At 41.6% G+C, this 24,067-nt stretch overlaps 2 long non-coding RNA genes across 2 annotated transcripts; both read left to right on the forward strand.

The window, feature by feature from the left end:
* Window positions 1-944: 944 nt before the first annotated feature.
* On the forward strand, window positions 945-13,209 carry LOC118164665. Its single transcript, XR_004749594.1, has 3 exons — window positions 945-2,390; window positions 5,766-5,893; window positions 13,199-13,209. It is a non-coding gene; the product is annotated as an uncharacterized LOC118164665 (long non-coding RNA).
* LOC118164664 lies at window positions 7,346-11,263 on the forward strand. Its single transcript, XR_004749593.1, has 2 exons — window positions 7,346-7,408; window positions 8,657-11,263. It is a non-coding gene; the product is annotated as an uncharacterized LOC118164664 (long non-coding RNA).
* Window positions 13,210-24,067: the final 10,858 nt, after the last annotated feature.

A 24,067-nucleotide genomic window follows, 5' to 3' on the forward strand; every position in this document is an offset into this window, starting at 1 on the left:
AGTAAGCACAGCTCCACATGAGCCCTGTGATGAGGCAATACAGTGGTTCCCATAGTACGAGCGGTAAATCTGAGATGCAAAGACCTGCCAAAAGTCAGTTGCATTTATTAGAAGGAACATGTCCTCTCTGGTTTAACTTATTCTTGCACCGTGCTCCTTAGAATTTTCTTGTCCTGACATTTTCTTATCAGCACTGTTTTAACTGACTGATACCAGGTGATTGCAGGTTCAGTTTAGCTGAGCTGAGCTGAAAACATTGCACTGCACTATACAAGAGCTGCGGAAAGGTGGCTTATTATTCACAAAGGGGCTGTACACTGTGGGGAGCTGATAAACAAAAGATCCACTGTTCCCGTCTTCTTTTACGGTATCAGTAGCAACAGCCTGCACCGATACCTTCCCTGATAGCTCAGCCTTGCACAAAAAAACAGCACTGTTTGTGGCAGCAAATACCAGCCCCTGCATGGAGTCCCCAGCAGCTCAGCTCAGTGGGAAAGTCTTCCCGCTGAGTGGAAAAGATCCATCCCAAATGTCCTGATACACCTCTCAATCTTACTTCACTTTATTCTCATCGTGCTAACAGCCCCACAGGTACATAACATGCAGCTATCCAATTTTCTCTTCTTCCCGCAAGGAATGCCTGTGGCTACACCTGCATCGTATCTGAACTGATCTTGGGAGTGGTCTGAAGCCTGCAGTGTTCATCGTGGCTTTGCTGCACCAAGTTCAGGTTGCCTGTGAGTCCTACCTCCTCCTGCAAGCGACAGTGACAACGGTTTACAAAAGACCCTTCCTTTGCTGTGAGGACAGATGGAAATGAACACACCAGGAGTCCCTCTGCAGGTATGTATGCTCTGCAGTGCCCTGACATGCACAGGTCAGCCCAGAATGCTTACCAGCAGGTAAAACAAAATCTAGGTAGTCCCTGAATACATCCTTAAGTACAGCCTCAAGGATGAACATTACCTAATACTGAGAGCAGAGGTAGATTCTGCTGCTTTTCCCTGATGGAAGTAAGGGTACTGTGAGCAATGCCTGAGCCTTTGCAGCATTTCTTGAGTGCTGCAGGCAGGACGGGGGCTCTTGCAACCATGTCACCTTGTGGCTGGTTCCACATCCACCTGCTGAAAGCAGCAACCTACCAAACCATGCTGTGGTGTGAAAGGGGCCTGTCTTCCTACCTTCATGCTTTGATTATTTATAGTTAAGCACAGCAGGTGAGCTCTCAAACAAGAGGTAAGACCTCCTACTTAGAGGTCTTTACAATACCTGCTTCAGACAAAAGATTTCTGGTTTTGATAGGTGATCATTTGATAGGTGATCATGTGCAGCATGAAAACAGCATTGTTTGCATGTATGAATCCTCCTTCATTGAAATCCAAGAACCATTCTTGCTTGAACTATGTGCAAAAGGAATCTGGGATTAAAAAGGGCCTCAAGAGCAAAGAGGAACAAGGGACAATGAGAGATGTACCTCTCAGCAAGGCTTCCACAGAGAAGCCTCAATTTATGTGAAAGGTGAAAAAGAATAACAGGATGACTTCAGCATTGGCTTGTGATGGGTGAGGGAGGGCCCTTTTCATCATAGTCTGGCAGAGAAACCTATAGCCTCAGAAGAGAGAGGAACTACAGACCTTACTTCAGAAATATAAGTCCTTTTCTAATAAATGGCTGAAAATGTAGGAGTTCCTAAAGAAAGTCAGCATTCCCGAACCTCGTATCTTTAGCTCTTTTCCTGCCTGACAGAGTGCTGGTAATGCTTTCACTCTGCTGCTTTACTCAATCTCCTGTACATTTCAGGGAGGGGGAGAGCAAGCACTGTTACCTTACACAGAAAGGTCAAAAACCAGCTTCAAGACCTGTGCCAGCAATAGCTGGAAGCTAGGGCAGTTGTAGAGCTTTCTGTTGCTGGATGACCCCAGTCTGAGAGAAGAGCAGGGTAGGGCTACTGGTGTTAAAGGCACACGCATTCTGACTGAAGGAGTTTTTTTCCTGAGGCTTGGTTCCAGTAACAGATGCATCTTGCCTATCTTGAGCAATGCATGTAGTCACCTAAGCCCTGTTTATAGTCAGCAAGGATAAATAAGCGTGTCTGGAGGGCAGTTCATCCCACCTGTGTTAATTTGGGGGAGGTGGGAGTGGAGGTGGTGGAAATAAGTGCCTCTGGGAATGGCCTGCCCACTGCTGCTGACCACACAGGGAGCCCAGGCAACTTTCTGGGGCTGCTTTTTGTCCATGGGAGAAGTCTGAGTAACATAGTGCTGCCTATGCTTTTGATTAGGCTGAAACAAGGAAGTACTGAAAAACAAACAAACAAAAAACATGAAAGAAGCTGATGCCTTGTTGTTCTCAGACTGAAGCCCCAAACATTAACCACGTATTGCAAAAGTGTAAGTGTCCATACCTTTGAATGAAGAATGCAGGTATAAAGAAAAACACTTGAAACATAGATGTACTTGTACCAGAATGATTGCTAGCAGGATCTGATCTCAAAAAATGAAGTCAATAATTGCATTCTGGTTTTGTTCCGGTACAAGTTGTGACCGGGTTTTAGAAGCTATAATAATTTACAGAGACTGTGATACCCTTGAAAGTTGTTTTGCAGCATAGATAAATATAATGAATTGCCTAGTAATACAAAATTTTCCACTCCCCTCCTTATGTTCTGTTCAGATATCTGCAATCCACTAGTTTAAACAAAACAAATTGCTTTTGATTTACTTTGCAAAGTCAAGGCTAATTTTTGTAGAAATATTTAATTTTAGTATCAAGATAAGAGCAGCCAGCCCAGATTCTGACAGACAATTTTATCAGCCTAGCCTAACTTATAACTTTTGTTGCAGTGATGCTTGCCCTGAATAAAAGCAGGTATGCTAGCAGGGATGAGAGCTTTCCCAGCCTAATGTATCCCAGATGATTCTTGTCTGGGCGTATTGTGTATCTCTATAATCTGAGTGAGGCTGGCAGCTGCATCTTGCTCTCCACTGCAAGTTCTCTGCCTCTTTTGTCAGAGCCAGTGGCCAGCTGTGGTGCTCAGCACCCCTAGAGATAGACTCTGCTGGGTTCTGGGGTGGTGCCGAATTTGGCTGAAAATTAACAAACAAACAAACAACAACAACAACAACAAAAACACGAGAGTGACTTGATTCAGTGCTTTTCCATAAGGGAAATGCTATGCTGATTTTAGCAAAACTGTCCTTAGCAGGTGTGCGTGGGAGGGTAGGCAGTTCCTCTTTAAATCACTCTGCTTTGAGCAGTAATTTCTCTATCCCTTCTCTCTTTTCTAATGTTTGGTACCCCATGGGGGAAAAAGTAATACTTAAAGAAATCTGGGGCTTATGTGAAGGAGCAAATTTAAATAGGAAAAAGGTTAGCAGAAAGTTTCTTGCTGAAACTTGAAACTATACTGAAACATTAGGTCTAATGTCCCAGAGTTGTTGTCTTGCTGTTCTCTTTGTGACCTGATTTGTGAATTTACATGTGCCTAACAGGTATAGCCCAAGCCTGGGACATGTATTTTGGTACAGACACTAAATCCTTCCTGTCCCCTCTCCCACTGCTCCTGCTCTGCATGGCCCAGAAAAATTAGGACATGTTTGTAAAGGTGCTGTTTTCTTCCTTGGCCCATGTGCTGGCTGGATGATTCATAAACCAAACATTGATAGTATCAGTTGGCAGTTACTTAAACCTGAGGTTTCAGGTTAAGGAGCAACAATGAATGCAAATATAGCTGGTGAGAGACTGTTTGTAATGCATGTGCTACAGCTTGAAACTTTTGAAAGATTGGTATTACAAAGCCCTGTAAGACAAAATCTTAAGATGCTCTGTAGGGAGTCCATTCCAGGGTCTCTGTCTGTTTTGATGATGTGGAAGTGTACCTACTTCTCAGGTACCTTGCTCCTGAAAACTGCAGCCTCTCCCTGGGCACAGCAGAGAGGACTTCTATCATTTTCCTTGTAGATACCACTTACTAACAGCAGAGGATTGCCAGTCACTTGTGACTGCCTCCTATGACTCCACGTGTGGATGTAAAGTAGAATATGCCCCAGAGAGTAAGGTATTTGTGTGGTAGTTTAAAAAGACATTAGTGCTGCATATATATGATGAGTTAATTCCCCTTGCCTGGGAATGTTCCCATGTGCTGGGACTTTGTCATCTCTGACTGTGGCCCATTAGAGCACTCCCTAGAGGTAGGGCATCCTGCAGATCATCCCCAAGAGACAGGTTGCACACAGCCACCCAGTTTCGCAGGCTGAGAGGTTACTGACCTAGGCATGGACCATTTGGAGGACAGTTGGCCACAGTCCTCAGACATGTCCACTAACAGATTTCATTCACTGATACAGATATCCCAGATATCCCCACTAGAGCTTAGGGATATGGTTTAGTGGGGACTGTTAGTGTTAGGTCAGAGGTTGGACTTGATGATCTTGAGGTCTCTTCCAACCTAGAAATTCTGTGATTCTGTGATATAGTATACCAGCTGGTCTCATAGTTAATGTTGTTGTGTTGAAACAGTGATTTTGTCAGAAATATTTTAATTTAGACAATGCCCTACTTATTTTATTAGTGGGAAATGGCCACTGGCCCCTCACACTGATTTTCTCACTGTGTTGGGTAGGTGTCTTGAGATTTTCTGGCACCTGTTTCTTTTCCTTTTCTCTCCTGATGAAATAACTGCCTTGCTGATGGTGATTTATCTCTTTGTGGTGTTAACTGGTAATAACCAATATGGAGTCCTAAGCAGAAACCTCTTACTGAGCCCTATGCTAAAGTAATGAAACAGCAGTGAATGTACAAAGTAAGCCAGCGCAGACATGAGCTGTCTTACTTCTTGTCCTTTCCTAAAGTGGTGAAAATGGAAGAGCCTCTGGGATGCATCCTTCCTCTTCTTATATTTATGGCAAAGTCTCTGTTTCTGTTTCCAACAGTTGTTCACACCCCCTTGTCCCAGAAATTTAGGTTTGTTTGTTTGTTTGTTTGTTTTTCCCCAGAGAAACCTGAAAGAATATAGCCTAGATACTATTAAAACTGGTAGCAAGACAGCTTAATTTAAATGCTGAAATACTTTTCTTTGATGCTTTCTGGTGAGTGTTTTTTTCTAGAAGATCCATCTGTAATATTGTTACTAATAATGCTACTGTGGACAAGAAAAAAATGAAAAATAAAAAACAGAGACCTAATATGAAGTGAGATTCTGCTTATGTAGTCTGGTAGGTGAGTTAATGATAGACGATTATATGCATATTATCCTTTTATAATGTTTTTTGACTTTTTTTGCTTTGGGGCAAAAGGGGAGCTGGAGATTTTATTTTTAGTTTGGGAAATACTGGTCACAAGTGCAGGATGATATTGGGAAGAACAGCTGGGTGTTCTACCTGTGGACTTTCTCTTGGGTTTGTGATTTGTTGGCTTACACCACTTGACAGAGCTGATTTCATTGCGTTAGTTATATAGCACTGAGTTGTATATTCATTCAGGAAGAGAGACTTTTTATCACATCAACATGTATTGCCTTTAGGCTCAGTCTTTACTGGGGATATTAAACTACTTAAAATCCTGGAAACGTTTGTGAACAAGGCATATAAACACATTAAAACATCCTAGAACAATTTACAAATAGTTTAATTAGTGTTTAGAATAGCTTACCTTTAGCAGATTTAATGGCCAGCTGAAACTTTAGTGTTTGATACTGAGCTAGTTAATTGCCAAACTGGACAAAGGAATTAATTTTGGTCACCTATTCTCTCACTGTGTGCTCACAGTTCCTCAGAAGCCTCATGGAAGATTCATGATTCCCAGGAATTGCAATTTCTTAGAAAAAGATGCAGCCGAATATTGGAAGTTATATGACAAAAGTTAAATTTCATCATGTCTTGTTTACACAAGGCCAGTTCAGCTGATTCAATTACAAACCATTCATTCCTGTTGTGTAAGCGTGACCCTACACAGATATGAGAGTGGAGTTATTTTTCTGAAACTCCAACCCACTGTACATCACAGCTGCATCTTTTTATCTTTCTAGGTGGTTTTGGACAACCATAAATAGAAAGCATACAGACCTCCATCTCTGGTTGCTAGCTGTAACCTAGCAAGGGCTGTAAAGGGGTGCAAAACCTGTGTGCACTGAATCTGAGTTCCTCTAATTTACATTGTGTTTTCACAGTGTTTACAAGTGTTTTTTTTTTTTTTTTTTTTTTTTCCTGAAACTGATCCTGCTAGTGTCACCTTGCAGGGAAAAAAAACAACACAACACCTGAAAACGGGGAGGCAAAGTCTCTTGTGAAAGGTCACTGCACCTTTTCTGAAGATAAAATACTTTGGGTGTCTTTAAAATTTGTGAGGAAAAGCTCTTCCCAAGGACTTCATAAAACTCTGCAGTTCTCAGTCTACGTAATGATTGATAGAAGGGAGGTAAGCTTTGTGGACCTAGAGGTCATCAAAGTTCTTTATCCAAACAAAGATCAGCTGGCTGAGTTGTTACATGGAATAAAAGATAAGAACAGAGTGTTCAGCCCAGGTGCTTTGAACAAGTGAAATTATGCCTTGCCCCCCCCCCCCCTCCCCCCCGCAGCATCAAACAGTTATGCTGTAATCCTTGCTTCCTCTTCCAAAGTGCTCTGTTTTTGTGTGCCGTGCAATTAATTGGTAGGGCATTCTGTCTCCATGGTGGGGAGGAAGTTTTTTGTATAACTCATGCTTACTTCATAGGAGTTAAAGCTGTGAGTAAAGCCTCAGTGTGTTCTATGAGACTGTGGCAGCAGCACGCAGTATTAGTAGAGTATTCATACTGGATTTCAGTGACTCTGTGTAAATGTATCTAGATAGAGAAGGATTTACTCAAACTAGGAGGTGTTTTTTTCCATAAGATTTGTAAAAATAAAATAAAATCCATTCATATACAGCCTAGCACTCAAATATAGAAAAAGAGGTGGAGGAGTCTAGATAAGGTGGGAAAGTTCGATGCTTATGTCTGGCTTGACAGATACAGTATGTTCTTGTAAGCCTAATTTCTAAACCAAAGGAAACTGCAGACATTTGGATAAACAACTGATGATATCTGAAGCTTCATTAACCCTGTTCATTAATCTGTTTTACCTCTGATGCAACTACCTCTGCATGCTCTTCTAAAATTTGTCTACTGTCTCCTTTTCAAGAGCAGCTACTTCAGAAATGCCCTTAAGAAGTGAGTCAGTAAAGTATTTACCAAAACACCCCTAAACAGCTATCATCTCATGGTGTGTAAATATCATTGCTCAATGTCCATGCAATGTTTCTGATGATAACTTGTTTTATTTCACAGTTTCAAACCTTTTCTTGTCTTCTCATTGCATTCTTTGGGAATCAGATTATGAAACCTTCCTAGCAAGATCCATATGTGAGTTACCAGTGATATCAGAAAGTAATGGTCATGATACTTGAAACAAAACTTTAAAATAATTTAGTATTTTCTGATGTTATTTATTACTAGATTTCTTGCAGGAAAAAGCAGCTTTAAAAGGCACTGTCATTTCCGCATTTACTGCCATGTGTCAGGAGCTTGGTTCTGTTCATGATCAAATAATGTTGCTGCAAGGATTTCTCTTTTTCATTATTCTAGTTCTTGGATGGGAAGAGACTTTCTGTGTGGCTTTGAGCTTCTTAAGTCACTTTTGTTTCTTCATTGAAGGCCATTCCTGGAAAGCTTTCTGTTTGTTCTGCCCTGGCTAGGAGGGATGCTAAAACAAGGGTGCAACTGCCCATATGTTTAAATGGGGAAAAAGAAGTTTCATTTTTAATAATAAAAAAATATATCCTCAAAGACTGCTACTTCTCTGCCTAGCCAATGTGTTACCAAAGTGGTAGGCTTTCTCCAGAAATGGTAACACTTCCAAGGTAATAGTAGGGTTATTGTGGTAATGTGGGGCTGGATTCAGAGTAGTCTTTGGACAGAATCCTGCTGGTTCTAGTGGAACCAGCTCCTTTTTCCACATGGGTCGTGGGGAGTAGAAGAGAAAGGCATGGGATCAAGGACAAAGCAGGAGGAGTCAAGTAGCACATATCAGAACTGAACTTGGCCCAGAAACAGAAATGTGAACCAGGACTCTCCTAAACACTCTGTCAATGTTATTTACATGTGTAGGAGCTCAGATACAGGAGCAGTGTCCTTTCTGTACAGGGGGATAGAATACACTTCCTCTAACAGTAGAAGTAGAAATGGAAGTGTAGTTTGCCCATACTAGTGCTAAAATAGCTCTGCAATCAAGGAGTCAGGTGGGAAAGGAGGACCTGAATGAAAAACGAGCTGGTGTTAATTGGGAGGGGAGTACTGGGACATGAATAAACCAGAATGCTGTCTAAAACAGAGAACGCCACCAAGCACACAGGAGAGACTGCAGTGTTGATGGCACAACACAACCACGTTGTGTTTAGCAGATGCCTGCTATAGTATTTATCCTACCACCTGCAAATTTGCCACCCATGTAAAATCTGAGACGAGATGAAAGGAAGGTGTCAGTAAATGATCTTTTTAGGGAAGTAAGGCTGAGTTCTTTACATCTATTTAATGTAGTTTCCAAAATGTATTGTGTGTCTTGTAGGAAGATACGAGACAAAAGAATAAATCTAGCTTTTAAGCCCAGAAGATTAAAATGCTGTTTCTTCTGACCTTTTCTAGCTCTTCGACATGTATGTTACATCACTAAACACCAGGACTTGACCAAATCCTGTTCATGTCAGTGGAGGTGACTCCTGTTGATTTGACTGAAGTTTCTATAGGAGTGTGCCTTGCACCTGATAGGAATCAAGACATTACCCAACAACTTTTAAACATCCATGTATCAACCCTAATTTTGATCACTGTTTCTATCCTTTCATATCACCTAGAATAATGCTGAGTGACTACTGTATGCCCCATCTGCGAGTGCTGTAGTTTGTTCTTAGTGGTTCTTCTAGTCTGTAGGATGATTTATTAAGATATGTTCCATATTGGAGAGATTACAGATCAGAAGTAGTCTGATTAAAATATTTGGCAGGCCATGTTTGCTTGAAGATATATTAAGAGAATGATCTAAAAAAACAAAAATCACAACTTACTGTAATGAGTAAAATATTTTTTCTTCTGAAGTTTCTAAGAACTTTGTCTAAGTTATCCATTTAACATCTTCAAAGATTTAAGAAATTACATAAACTCTTGGGTATTTTCCCTTACAGCAAATTCTACGGTAAATGGATTCCAAATAAATCCTTCCTGTTTTTCTGTATTTCATTGTGTGTTAAGATGGTAGCTAGCATACAATGATTGTTCTCTGGCTCGTTTACCTCTAAGAGATAAGCTGGCATGAAATTAAAACTGCATCAAAACCTGATAACCTAGATGCAAAATTCTACTCTTCAAAAATTATGAAAGATGCTAATGACTCAGTCTGTGTCTGTATGTGTATCTGTACCCACCTGAATTTAGGTGGCATCAAGAACACCTAAAATTATAAAGGGCTCTGAGCTGACTCAAGCTATTTACTCAAGTGCCCTTAAACTTGCGTTGCCTAGATTCAGTGCAACAAACCTTGGAGCGTATGGTCATAGTTTAAAAGACTTCTGCAGTTCATCAAGAAGCCAAGGCTTTGGCCATGTGTCCTCAGATGGCTGATTAGTTATATTTGTACACCTCTACAGAAAAAATGAGTTTGCATAGAGAAGTATGTAAATATTAAGTTTTATGATTATTATCTTTTCCTGACCAAAGTAATCTGTTAAATTGTTAAATTTACTGTTGAATGTATTTAGCAGGCACTCTAGATCTATACTTGGGGAGTCCGCTCCACTGCAGCATCTGAGGACTTCATGTTTCTTTAGAGATCCTTCAAAGCTGGAACATGATATGGTCCTTGTTTAAGGGGAAGAACTGAGACTCTGTGCATGCTAACCCAGCAGTAGTGCTTCTGTTTTATTCTTTGCATCAGGTGCCTGGAGCTGCCTCAGGGTCCTGTTCTGCACCCTGGTCTCCAGCAGGACTGGCTGTAGGTGAATTGCCCGTGGTCACACAGGAGCACTGGTTTTTCTAATGCTTGCGGGGAAGCTTTGATCTTTTCTCCTAAAGTATGGCATGGACTGACCCCACTGGGCATCCACCAAGCCTGGGGGAGGGTCTGCCAGGTTAAACAAGGCTTACAAAACTTGTTTTTGTTTGAGCTGGTAGCAAAGTTGGGATGTTGTGGGCTGCATGCCCACATGGGCTGAGAAGGCCTGGGGTGTCTGCTGGCCACATGCCTCCTCCCCGGCTGCTGGGGGCTTTTCAGGGAGTGATGCTCCCACCAGGGCCACTCTTGCAGCTGCCCTGCCCTGCAACCAGGCATTTCTGTCCTGTCTCAATAGGCCTCAGTTTAATTTGGTTGGTGAGTGTTTACAGATTATACCCTCTGCTTAATAAGGCTTCCGTGACAGCTGTTTTGTCCAGCTATCATCCCGATGTAAATGTTTTCACCCAATGATCCTTGGATACCTACTAATATACTACACTTTCTCATGTGTTTGATGATTGCTGTTTATTTGCCTGAGAAACTTGCTGGATTCATAAAGCATATTTTTTCCACTCTGCTTCTGTTTCAGGGTAATATTTAATCCATTACCTGAAACAGCTTTTTCATTCTCTTCAATATAATAAATTACTAAATGGAAAGAAATGGATCTAAGTTCTGTTAGCTTAAACTCGACGAGCTTTTGTTTCGAGGCTGAACAGTGAATGTTAGAAAGCTTGTTTTTCGCTTGTCCTGAAACCTTCCCCTCCTGCCTCCCCCCTTTCATGCCAATAAAAGGTAACCAGAGACAGCTGGGGGCTTGCTCTCTGCCTCCTTTGAATGGGAGCGTCTTCTCAATGCCTCTTTCTTGTACCTGCAGAGACCCCGCTCCGCTCCCTGCAGCGGCCGAGGTTCTCAGAGGTTGAATAGGTTTTCATTGCCTGCATTTCTGGTCTGAAGCAGACTGAGAGAAATGAGTGCTAAGTAAACGCGGTAGCAGCCTTGCCAGCATCAGCATTCCTGCCCGCCGCCCGCTCGTGCCGGCAGCGTAGCTCTGGAGCGGGGCACATCACAGCCATGGGCTTCTGCACAGCCAGCAGCGGGGTGTTTCGTGTGCCAGCAGCTGAGGAGGGCTGTGAAGCAAAGCAAGGAGTGGAGAGTCTAATTTTTACGAGGCTGTTTATTCTTTCTGTAACAAGTGTGTGGTGCCTGACTGATGTTGAATGGGAATTTAATGCAGTGATAAAGTAAAACTGTAAACTTACCAAGTCTGTTTTCAGCCGTCTTTGTTCTGTACCTCTAAGCGTTTGCAAAAAATGTGTTCAACAGCACTCAGACACTTCTGTGAAAGTACATGTGATCGTATTCAGCACCTCTACAGAGAACTGATCATCCTGCAGCAGCTGATTGAAGTCAATGAAAATTAATGTCTCTCTCTCTTACCAGGCCTTTCTCATATGAAGTCAGTGTCTGCAGGCTTTTAGGTTTCTTTCATTTTTTTCTATCACGAGTGTTTTACAAATATTCTATTGTGGTTTAAAGACTGAGATTCAGGAAACACTAATGTTTGATAACAGTATTTTGCATTTGTGTTTTTATTAGTCAGGACAAACTCCAAGCACCCTAAATGCCCAGCTTGCAGTGGAAGTTACACGTGGAAGGGTTGTGCATTCATAACTTGCTAATAACAGCATCAGAGCATTGTCTGTTGTAGCAGGCAAAAGAACCTGAATGGCATGAATTAGGGCTTTGTTTCCACAAACACCTAGGCATTGTGTAGACAGGAAAGTTTCCCCTTTCTACCAGAATAACTCTATTCCTTACCACACGTAGGCACTCATACCAATTCAAGACCTTCCTAAGTAAAGACAGCTTTATTCAGGCATGAGAACTGTGTGATCAAGGATTTATCTTCTGTAAATATAGCATGGGTTATGCCAATCCTTCTAGTTTGCTTTCTTCCATTTGCCACTTCCTGAACTAGAGGTGTTACTCCCATCCGAGCTGCTTGTTTAAGGTCTTTTGCTGATGATACTATTCATTTAAACTGTTGGGTGATACTATTCCCTTATCTCAGCCATGTAACTAACTTGTAAGCTAACTTGGGAGATATTCCCCTTCCTGTTTCAGTCCCAGTGAGCTGGTAGCTATAAACATGTTCAGGGCTTCTTGAGACATCTCATCATTTGCTGGTTAAGGTACCTACTGTGGATGTACTAACAATGGCCAGAGTAGTGCTGTGGTGATGTTAGTGTTGACTTTTCAATGACCGTTGGATGCTCAGAAACATGAGCTGGAGTGATTCGCCCTGATAATTTTCAACTATGAGTTCCTGTGAGCATCTGAAACCATGTTTGCAGAAATGTGCCTGGAGAGCTGCTAGTCTTCAGTTAGTCCCAAAGGAAAATTCATGTGCTGGCTTAAAAGTGACAACTGACGCAGAATGCTTCGATTTCTTTCTTGGAAATTAGATGTAAAACATCTTCAGAAGGGCAGTTTCTCTGTGTGTTCAGAATCAGGTCTGATGCACCTTAGATTTAAGGTAATGTCTGCCACAGGTTCTTGGAAATTAAGACTCTGTCCTCCTGTCTTCCCCCATTTCGGTTGTTGCAAATACATGTTACCATTTACATTTTTTTTTTCCTTTTTACTGTGTAATTTCAATAGTAATTATTCTCAGGTTAATTTATTGAAATTAAGGGTCATCCGTGCACCCTGATCAAAGCGAAAAGCACGAAACCCCACGTGTTGCACTTTTGAGAACATCAACAATGAAGCCAACCTTTCACCCTTGACTTTCTTTTAACCCTAATTTTGAAAGACAGTAGCAAACAATTCAGCTAACTTCTTAAGCACAAGAATATTCAAGCTAGCTCGATTGTAATGCAGTGTCCTTTTCAAGTGAGTGGGAGAGCTCAGAGCGATGCATACAAATCCAGAGGCTGGTAAGTTCATTACTTTAGAGTTTCTGGTGTGGCAACAGCAGTGAACTGGTTAAAAGGTTGGCTTTAAAGTGGTCACAATTAGGCTTCAAAGTTAACACCCCACCCCACTGAGATGAATGGGAGCAGTTGACATTTCTTAGTGCTATTGTTTCAGTCTGGCTTGCTACAGCTTCTAAAATAAGACAACAGTACATCTGTTTACATTCTGCTTCCGCAAACCCAGATGGGCTAGAAACTTCATTGTTTTTTAAGTGGAAGCTCAGATTCTGGAGAATACAGCAATATCCATGGGGTATCTGTAGGAAGAAGAGCTGAAAGCCGCCTTAATCACAGACATCTCTCCCTTCCCTGTAAACTTCTATTGTCCCGGGACAAATCTGTAAGCCACTGGGGTGAAAAATAAAGCTATGTATATTTGAAGTACTTTTTACTTACTACATGACACGCACACAATAACTGCTCAGCAAGTTCCCAACGTGCAGATTTTCATAAATGGGTGTGGGGTTTTGAACTTTTTTGTCAATAGTATGTGCCGTAAAGGTCTTGGTTTTGCTGAACGCTGGTAGCTTTGCTTAACCTCTCTTAACTAAAAGTTTGTCACATCTCCAGAGAAGCCAGGGCTTCACCCCAGAGCTTTTGGGACCATGTGATACTCTATGTTCACATGAGTAGAATCCTTTAATTTACCCCTGAGAGCAATGCAAAAAGTCATAGGATTCTTGAAAGGTATGTTTTGTGTTTTCCTGGTACTCTAACAGGGCAGTTACATTAACTTCAGTAAGATCTTAGGAGTTGGGATGGATTAATAAAGGTGCAAGAGGGGCCAGAATTTGTAGCAGATGGTCTCTATTACCCCATGCCTCAGTTCGCGTTGCAAGTACACTGTGTCCTCTCTGACTTTTGTTGAGGGGTCTGCATGGTGGCAAACTGCCCTCAGTAGCAGCCAGAACCCTATGAGAGCTTCTCTGATAAAGGCGGCCCATTAGATATGCTTAGGCTGTGGATTGAAACCAGCTGTGAATCTGTCGGAAAGATTTTCCTCATTGTGCTTTCATCAGGGTGGAAAGTTTGTTGCTCCTTCTGCATATATGTATTTTGGGCTTCGTTGCTCTGACTTTGCAGGTCCTGGAGTCTGCCAGTGATAAGGGCTCTCATGCATGCAGGCTCCTTTTGTACACTGGCAATCAGAGACCCCGTCTGCCTGCCTTTTGCCCACGGACAACACAGCTTGTGCTTCAGAAGAGACATTGTGGGCTCTTCCAACTGGGCTCTCCCAGATTTCAACCGTATTATGAAGGCAAGCATGCCATCTGTGCTTTGGGCTCGTGAAGATCCCTGCCTGTCATACAGGAAAATGAAAAATTTCCGTTTGTTAGGAGGAGCAAGTACATAAGGGAATGAGTTTGCATGGTGCATATGCCATAGGCAAGTCGAATGAAATTTTCCTTCTTCTGCTGTTTGTGACAGAGGAGCATGCTGCCTGCAAATGCTGTGGGGAAGCGCTGAGTGAAAGGAAAGGCTGTTCAAGTGCCATAATCATGATTTTTGAGGTGATGCTGGAGAACAGGACACTAGTTATACCCATCCATGCCTGCTCACTTATTTTTCCCTAGCACAAAATGCAAAGCTGGAGCACATCTAGCTATTTCCTTGTGCAGCTTCAAGCAGCATTTTCATCTGACTGAAAAATAGAGCAGCCCTGAGCCTCAACAGGCCTGCAGATTGTTTGAAACAACCGTGGGCATTTCAGTGGTGTAAGCTGGCTCCTCTTATGTCCATCACTTCAGTTCCTGTGCTGAGTGGGGGCGTGAAGCAATCTGGTCCCTCTGAAGAAAACAAGAAAACCCAAGAGGAGTATTTATTTTGAAAGCTTCCCTCATGAGTTTGTTTTGTCTTTGTATTTAAAAACATTGCTTTACAACTGAAATAATGTCAAAATGTGCTGGTGAATAGCAAGTCAAATGTGATGGAACTGCTACAGTGTGCAGCCACTCAAATATAGTTGCAGGAGGAAGGGCATGCTATTTAATAAAACAGAGGGTTAAAGAATGGGATCAAATATCCATTTGTTATATATGCTTCCACTTTCCATTTCCCTTGGCCATTTCTGACTCTAATGAGGATCTCTGAAGTAGTATGCAGACATAAGTTACACATCTTGTTCAAGGGAGCAGATATCCTATTACACCTTTCAAAGACAGTCAAAATGACTTCTGCAAAGCTGCAATGGGTCAGTGGCAGAGCTTGGCAAAGAAGCTAGGAGACCTGTTGGCCAGCTCCATACATTAACTGACAAACAACTCTGTTCCCCTGCGTTGCAGCAGCATTGTGATACCTGTATGTTCAGGAGCCCAAGCTCCATATTTTTCCTTAATGCAGAGTTTCCTGAATAAAATATTCAGTTATCTGAAGAAAATATTACTAGATCTTCTTCAATATGGTGCCCTAACATTCATTATGCCTCATATTAAAAGGTGATTTTGATAATAGTATTATCTTTTAGGGTATATGGAAGGAACACTGGGGATTCAGAGAGCTCTAGTCAGGACAGGAATCTGCCATCAAGATGACATTATAATGCAACTTCTGAAAAATTGATGTGCTATGAAAAAGAAGGAAAAAATTGTCTTAATTTTTCAATATTGTGGGTTTTTGTTGTTTTGAGAAAATAAAATGGAGCCTTCCATTTTGGGGCTGTTTAGTTTTTGAGTCAATTCTGCATTTCCAGTTCATGGTGTATTTTCTTATACAATTTATAGTTTGTGCCTGCTGCTCCCAGTCTCCTTGCTGGTCTGAGCTTGCTAGCTAACTGGTATTTTGCCACTAAGTAGCAGTGTCTTAGATCTCTTTGAGCAGCTTGGTATGTTATGGCTGTCATCATCCCCTATAAGAGGATGAGGGATGAAGACAGTCCCTCATGAGAACTGGCCTGCAATACGGAAAGAACCCAGCAAATTTTTTCAAATAATGGATAGTAGAAAATCTGTTTTCTTCCCAAAATACTCTAAAAGCTTTGCTTTTTTACTTTAAAAAAATCTGAAAGAAGTACCTATTTCCAGTTTATGAAACAAAGCTTCAATACTGAAATACTATGTAGGATTAAATACCCATCTTTTTTCACCATCTTTTATGATAATAGCATACAAGGATTTTTTTTATTTTTATTTTTTTTTCTTTTTTCTCCTTCCTTTTTCCACCCTAGAAAATAGATTAATCTAACAGCTTTTACATTGTGTTCTGTGGACCAGAGCTTGCTTGTAAAACTTTTTCTTTCAGCAGTTTTATTGTTCAAGAACTGACGCTTCCTGCTACTTCTGGCCATGCTTTTTGGTTTTGTGAACAAATACACTTAAAGAAAAGAAGAATACTAATCAAGTGTATACCTTTTGTGTACAGCTTTACATTCGCAATAGAACAAAAATGATGCCAGAACTGCAAAGGTAACAACTCCTCCGGAAGGTGAAGTCACTTCAGAAAGACAGAAATGGCAGCAGTCAGTGAAAGAAATCTGGGATTTCTATGCTTCAGGGATTTGCTAAGGACAAGGAAGCAGCACAGGTAAAATGTAACACAGAATATTGGCTCTGACTGCACATATTTTAAACTCAGTCACATAGGAAGTGTGTTTTGGTTTGCTGTTCAAGTTGCTGGGGTTCTGGTTCATAGCAGGGGCTAACAAACCAAGTAATAAACAATTATGATTGAAGTAGATAAGTAAGAGCTACATGATCTTAGCTACTGCATGATATTGAACTTTTTGTTTCCATATTGTCTGTCGTGGTTTTAATGTTTTAATGCTTCATTTTTGTGTAGCTTGAAGGTGGTTGTGTACGTGACTAGATTCACTCCCTACTGGGATATAGGCCAAGATTTTCAAAGTGATTGTTTATTTTGAGTGCCTCCATTTTTTTTAAAACTGAGAAATTTTAGAGAAGGGTGGCTTTAAAGGAGCACAGAGCATGTGTTTCTAAAACTTGGCTGTCTGTGGTGTGTCAATATGGGAAGGAAAAAATGGAAGGGAAAAAAAGGAAGCAATGAAAATCCTCATTTACTCTCCACAATTTCAGTGTCTGGCCTTCAGTTTGCAGAACTGAGGCCAGCAGATTTGGGCATGGCGATGTGGGAGCCCTGAGCACGTACTCTGCTGTGGAGCAAGCTGCGGGCAGCAGCAAAGTGACTTCTCTGCTGTTACCTCCCCCTGGTTCTGTGGCTTTATCTAGGTTTTGTGTGGTATTACAATGGTGGCAAGATGGGTGTTCGCTGTGTTAGATGGGAATAGATATGACAGATATAAAATATGTATTATAATACATACTTTATGTATTCCATCTTTCTGTCCATCAAGCAGGGGAATCAGGCCAATGCAGGGTAACAAGAGGACAGGTTTTTTACAAGGGCAGCATGAGCATGGGTGCTGTCAGGACACTTGGCTTAGACTTACCTTTTTCCCTCACATTCTTTCTTCCTAGTACAGAGCAGTACTGTTTGTGTTGCAGAATAAAGTTCATTTAAAAGAAGTACTGGTGTTGAATTAAAAAAAAAAAAAAAAAAAGAAAAAAAAAAAGCCCTGAAAGCATGCCTATAGGTTTTAGCTTTTTGAATGCCTATTTTTAAGACTAGATGTCAGCTGACATGGCTCCTTTAAAAATGCACTTTAGATTCAAGGAAAGAAAGTAATGAAGTGTAAGCTGTGAAGTCTTAATTGTTAAAAGTGCAACAATAGCTTAAAAACAGGCTGCAAAGCCTGCTCTCACAGCTGGAGGAAGGGACACTTTATTAATAGTCGCAAGAAGCGGGTGGATAGGGCCTGAAAGAGGCAGCAGGGGATATAAAAAGAAGCCCAGTAACACGAAACCATTGCCAATCCCCCCCTTACTGAACAACTTAGGGCAAAGCGTGCCTCACAGGAGCACCACGGTACCCCAGGAAGAGGAGGGCAGGCCTTGGCAGAAGCTGAGGTGCGCTGATGCTGCTCCCCAGCCCTGCTGCCATCGATGGCCGAGCAGGCCGGGGAGGAGCACGCGAAGCTCGCTGGGCAGCAGCTCTGCTCTGCAGGCCTCACAGTTTCTGCTATGTCCCCCAGACATCCTCAGCAGCTGGTAGGCAAGCTGCTCTGCTGGTGAGACCAGGGACAAATAACTCCTGATACCTGTTACCCGGTGGTGGGCAGGATGCCTCTCTGTGGAGATTTCACTTAATGGTAATTCCCCCATCCCACAGCCCAATTTAGACACCACTGCATGCTTTCCGTGGCCAAGAGCTGACTGCATGGGAGGCAAGGGGACTGTAAAACCCCTCCTGTTGCTTCATTCCCCAGCAGAGCAGCGTCCCACGTTTGACAGCGACCAGTTGTTTATGACAGATCCAGGCTGCGGTATTTTTCAAGTTACCCTTTAAAAGATGTCCTTAGACAACTGCCAACAACCCCCAGAAGCTGGGAGAGCCTTGGGAGCCGCAGAAAGGCTGCAACACTGGGGACGTTTTGATTTCATTTGAAAGCATATATCCATAAAATCGCTTTAGCGCTGACTCCCCTTCTTGTGCTGTGCTGGCTCTCCGCGTGAGATCTGACATTGTTCTCAACTCTTTAATAATGACAGCTCTGCTGGGGATGGGGGAGGAAGTATAAGCAAAAATTCAAGCTTCCCCCCCCCCCCCTTTTTTTAACCCATTATACAAATTTAATCCAAGTTGCCTGTGCCAGTCATAATCCTTCCTTTCAGGTTTGTCCTTTCCATGTGGGTCAATGGCAACTCACTGCCTGATACATCAAATCCACAAACTTGCTGAGGCCACCAGTATCCCTGGCAGCGTCACAGAGTGCAGATGACATTTTGACTGTGGTACATGGCAGTGTATTCTCAGGGTGGGTCTTTGCAGCGGGCATGTATTGGTGTGGCTTCCCTGCTTCACTACTGCTTTCCTCTGCTGTAGGTGTTGCACTGATAGAAAGCATGTTTGCCTTCACCTATGTTTTAACCATGTTATCAAGTGGGTTTGTTTGTTTGTGTTTTGCTTTTCCTAAGAAGGGTGTTTTCCTTTTTCATTTATCAGTGGTAAATGAGCTTCACTGGAGTTAATGGGAATCTCTGCTCCTACTATGCTGCAGCAATTGTCCCTTCTAAAATATTTTTTTCCCCCTTTCTATATACTGGACAAAACATGTATAACCTTTAATAGCTACTGCTTGTTTGCAAGGGAAATTAACAAGGTAGGTATTTCCTTGCAGCTTTCCCTGTACATAATTTATTTTCTCCTTCATTATTGTCCTCTCTGGGCAGCACCTGACAGCAACAGAGGAAATGTGAGGACACAAGCTGTCCTGTTGTTTAGATCTGTTTTGGGGCGCATAAGCAGTTAGCTAGTTAGAAAACCAGTCCTCCATTCACACGGGTATTTCCGGGGTTATACGTGAAGTAAAAATGCAAAGGTGGTGTTGCTTGTCATGATGCTGAGGATAGTTGGTATTGCTAATGTGGGAGAGGGTTTGTGTTCCCTGAAGATGCTCAGGATTTTGTCTGCTGCATTCTTAACTTTTCTTGCACTGTGCCAGATAAATGTTTAAGGGGTTGCCCTTTTACATACTATGTAGGAACTTGTCCAGTCTAGTCATAAAAAGTGGGTGATTCCAACTTCATTAAGAATTTCCAGATTAAGAATCCATTGTGTTGGAATTTCAAGGACATGATCAGAAGGAAAGGCAAAGACAAATGCTCTTTGTTGCAACTACTGATGAGATGAATACCTATGGTTTTCTTGTCAAAGCCAAGCTGGCATGTGGCAGAAGGAGAACCCCACTCCTCGTCCTGTCCAAAAAGTTACGCATGATTTTGTTTTTCTATTAGCACAGCCTGGAGTGTGGTTAGGTTGGCTTCCTCTGCTCAGGTGTGCTTTTGGAAAGAAAGAGCTCCCTTTCTTTTGTACATCCCACCTGTAACAGCAAAATCAGGGTCTGATTCCATGTTTCAGCTGCTATATACTCAAATATGCCCATCAGAAGTTTCAGTTCAATCCCAAGGAAGACTTCTTTCTAGTTTTCTAAGTGATTGAAAATTGATATTAGAAATGCTGCTAGTCATGCATCCGGTTGACAGAAAATGTCACTTATGTTAAAGGAAATCACACAAACTCCTTGGTTATTTTTGCTCTTCTGGGCTTGAAGAGCGTCAAGCATCCTAGCTATATTAGAACACATTATTTGCCACTGTATCTCATTGCTGTTCTATTGTAGGGGAAATGCATCGCTTCAGGACCTACTCCTTATTAGATTATCTCTAGGGATAAAAAGGCTGATGGGGTTGGAAATTGTAGCCCAGCTGTTGGGAGACTGCTTGTTGCTATGGGAGAGGCATGGTGATGCTGTGCTTCCTGAAACAGCAAGGATATTTCGTCCAGTGGCTAATGCACGTTCTTGGTGTGCAGAGGCCTGCACCATCATTTCTGAGGTAGGCAACCCTAAAGTAAGTTTCTCTCTGTGCCTTGCCTTTACTGGCTTCCTTTACTGCCTTTTTACCCCCTTTCAGGCATCAGTTGCCTTCATGAGCCTTTTTATGTGATAAGTTACTAACAAATGCAACTAGTTTGAGTTCCCCACCGAAATACCTTTACAGAGATCCCGTGATATTCACCCTTCTCCCTCTTCTGCAAAGCTTGGCTGTGATTAATGGAAAGTTGCAAGTGGTTTGTTTAACGACTTATTTATTTATTTATTTATTTTTCTGAGATTCTTTTCTCCCTCTCAGCATGTACAACCTATGCAGCTTCCTTGTGCTTTGTTTCTTTAGACATTCTTCAGAATAGAAAATATCTTTGCTCTTGACTTGGACTTTGAACCCTTTCAAATGAAATAAAGTTAGTTTGCCTGTACTTAACTGGTTGGGATCTTAGGAGCTTCTTCTGTTTTCTGTGTAGGACATAACATAGGTGATTAAAATAGATTTGGTATTTTTTTGGGGGGGTCTAATCCTTGAGATCAGCAGTTTGATTTTGATCTCTGATCTACAGCAGTATCACAAAGTTATAAGGTATCAGTGCAGTCTGACACTCACAGGAAAAATTGTAACTACACTGGGGGGTTTAGCTGGGGTTTATAAATCATAGTGATTTATATAAAATATATATGAACTTAGAGTCTATGAATGCAGCTAAGCTATTCACTCACCTCAGTTTTACAGAAAGGGAGAAGATAGAAAAACACAGTTTAATGGTATTTCATCACTGTTTCCAGAACCAGGACTAAACATGATCACACACACGCACACAACTATACATATGACACATAGATATGTATTTATGCAATTCTGTACGTGTTCTCTGGCCTCAATTCATTAAGTTATTAATATGCATGCCATATACTGCATATCTATACATGTACCTATTTAACATATGATAAAAATTAGACACGGGCAAAAATGCCTTGCACAATTTGTGGTCTGAATTACAAGATTTATGCCATGTGAATATCTACAGTGTGGTAATTTAAGTTTCTCCTTTCCTCTGCTGTACTAGTACAGAGGTGGCTGCTCTAGAAAGCCCTCTAAGCTTTCCACATCCAGACGTGCCACTAGTAATCCCCCCAAAATGTGATGTCAATGGAGCTGCAGCTGGTTAAAGGGCAAAAAGTGGTATTAGTGGCTAATAAAAGCTAATTCTTTTGCAAGCAAAATTAGCTCGCTTCACTTGCTTGTTATGACTTGAAGTGTCTGGCCATTGAACTATGCATCTGGCTCATTTGTTGCTCTCAAAGAGTTTGCACCCTGACTGACAGCTGTACTGGACTGGAAGAAAGTTTCCCAAATGAATAAGAACAAGAGGACTTCAGTATGTGTGACTTTAGGACAGTAGCAACCCATGCAGATAGCCTTAATAAGCAAAAGAGATGAACCTGACAAAGACTGTGTGTGATATGGATTCTGGCTCAGGGCAGTAATTTTCCTTAAATGACTGGTTCCTGATGCTTAACTTTGTTTCCTACAGATGCTGCATCCCGCTCCCACTATACACAACTACAAAAAGACATAAACGTCCAGTAGCTGGTCAAAGCAACCCAAAATAATCACCAGAAGACTAATTTCAAGCAAGCCCCAAATCTTGTGATGCTCTGAAGTGATTTAAACTGCACCAGAATAGCCTAAACTCTGTGGATGTACCTGTATTTTTACTCACTGATGTTTTGGGGTAAACGCCACATCAGAGTTTTTATTATCAAGTTCCTGTTCCTGCACAATGCAGCTGTACCTATTCTAAACTCCTTCATCAAAGCGGATCATTTCCTTTTTTTTTTTTCTTAATCTCAGATCAGCTTATCCAGAGCAGTTGTCCCTGACTTCCTTAAACCTGCTCTGCACCAAAGCTTTAAAAAAGAGTCTTCCATGCATCCTTTCTTTCCTTAGCACTTAAAAATGTGTGAGTGTATACACACACACACACACGTGTCCATGTATATTTTAATCAGATTCTCTTTCAGTCCTGCAGCCTTGAGCCTGATCAGACTGGCAAAACACCCATGGAAAAGATTGTTGCCAGCAAGCAGCGAAGCACGTGTTCCCCCATGTACTTTGACTGCTTCAGACTGGTTTTAATGCTTTCTTTATGTGTGAGAGAATTGCTCAAACTTCAAAACTGTCTGATAATACCACACAGACAAATGTGCATTAACATCAGGACTGATTACTTTTTCACCATGGTATTTTTTTTGCAGGTGATTTGAGACTCAGTGTTAATGCAGGTCATTGAGAGTGAGCGGTTGGTGATGTTGCCTTTTATGCTGTTAAACCCTTGAATGTTGTTCCTGGATTACAAGTCTATAGAAACCACATGGAAATATTGGTTTATGTTCTTAAGTAAATTCTGGTCTCAAACTTTTCTTCATCATCAAACATTATTTGAGGTAAAAGGAGACTTCGGACTAATGAATGAATTTGGCCTCTGTAGCCAGTTGTTTCATTATTTTCTGTAGGTTGTGATGTTTCCTTGGACTACAGACCCCTGTGAAGTGCTGCCACCAACGTTTTGGCGGAGGCTGGAACAAGAAAGGAAATCTCCCAAGAGGATACCTCATAGGTCCAACTTATTATCCCAAAAATGACATAGAAAAGAACTACCAACACATATAGAAATACAATGCCGGCAATTGGGCTTTTGCATCTGCATTGTTTTGTTCCCTTGTGATTCTTTTTTTCGGATTAGCAATGGTTGGGTACAGCCTTGACGCCCAGCCCTGTGAGAGGCTGAGATGGTGAGACAAGGGTATGAATGCTCTTTGCTTACTGAGGATCTCTGGAAATCATGCAAGATGAAACTCCCAAAATTTTATTCTCACACCAGAAGAGACTTTTCTCTCAGAGAGAAGAATGTAGAGGCTTTTTGATCCAATGCTAGACATAAAGGTCTAGAGAGGAGTAGTAAGTAAAGTAGTAAGTAAAGGTGTAGAGAGGAGTCTAACTTAGTATTTATAAACGACAACTTCGCACATTTAAATGATAACAAGAATTACATAAGAGAGATCTTGTAACAACCAGGATAGTAGAGATGAGACCCGGAGCTAATGTAAGATCCAGAACAAAGCTAAGCAAGCAAGAAAGCATTTGGTGAGATGAGTTGCTTGCAAGGTTACAGGAAAGATTGCTTCTGAAGAGCCCCTCTCTGTTAGGTGCTACCGCGGTTACAGTGGCAGAAATGCATCAACACTGCTGGCCATGCTGAGGTTGCAGGCAGCAGCCACATCTGCTCTGAATATTGAATATGGAAGTATGTGGACCAATATTACCAGCAAAGACTGGTGGAGAACTTCTGAAGATATTTTGACCTCACTAAAAAGTCATAATAGTCTGTTTATTGTTGGATCAGATAGTATTTCTTTGATTCCTTTCAGAGAAACTGAAATAATGTAGGTCACCTGTTCCTTTGTTTGCTCCTGTTAGCTTTTACCATTCATTCCTCCTCTCAATTTGTGTCACCTAGTAAAATAAATCTTAATTTTGAGTCTAGTACAGGATGTTAGAGGTTGGAATCCTGTTCATCTTTTTCTTGTTATGGGGTATACTGTGGCCAGTGTTATTACCTTTCCCTCCACTTTGCCTGCTGAAGAAATTCAGCTCTATACAAATATTTTTGATTCTGGTCTGC

The sequence above is a fragment of the Oxyura jamaicensis genome, chromosome 3 (genome assembly GCF_011077185.1).
Source record: "Oxyura jamaicensis isolate SHBP4307 breed ruddy duck chromosome 3, BPBGC_Ojam_1.0, whole genome shotgun sequence".
Taxonomy (NCBI): Eukaryota; Metazoa; Chordata; class Aves; order Anseriformes; family Anatidae; genus Oxyura; species Oxyura jamaicensis.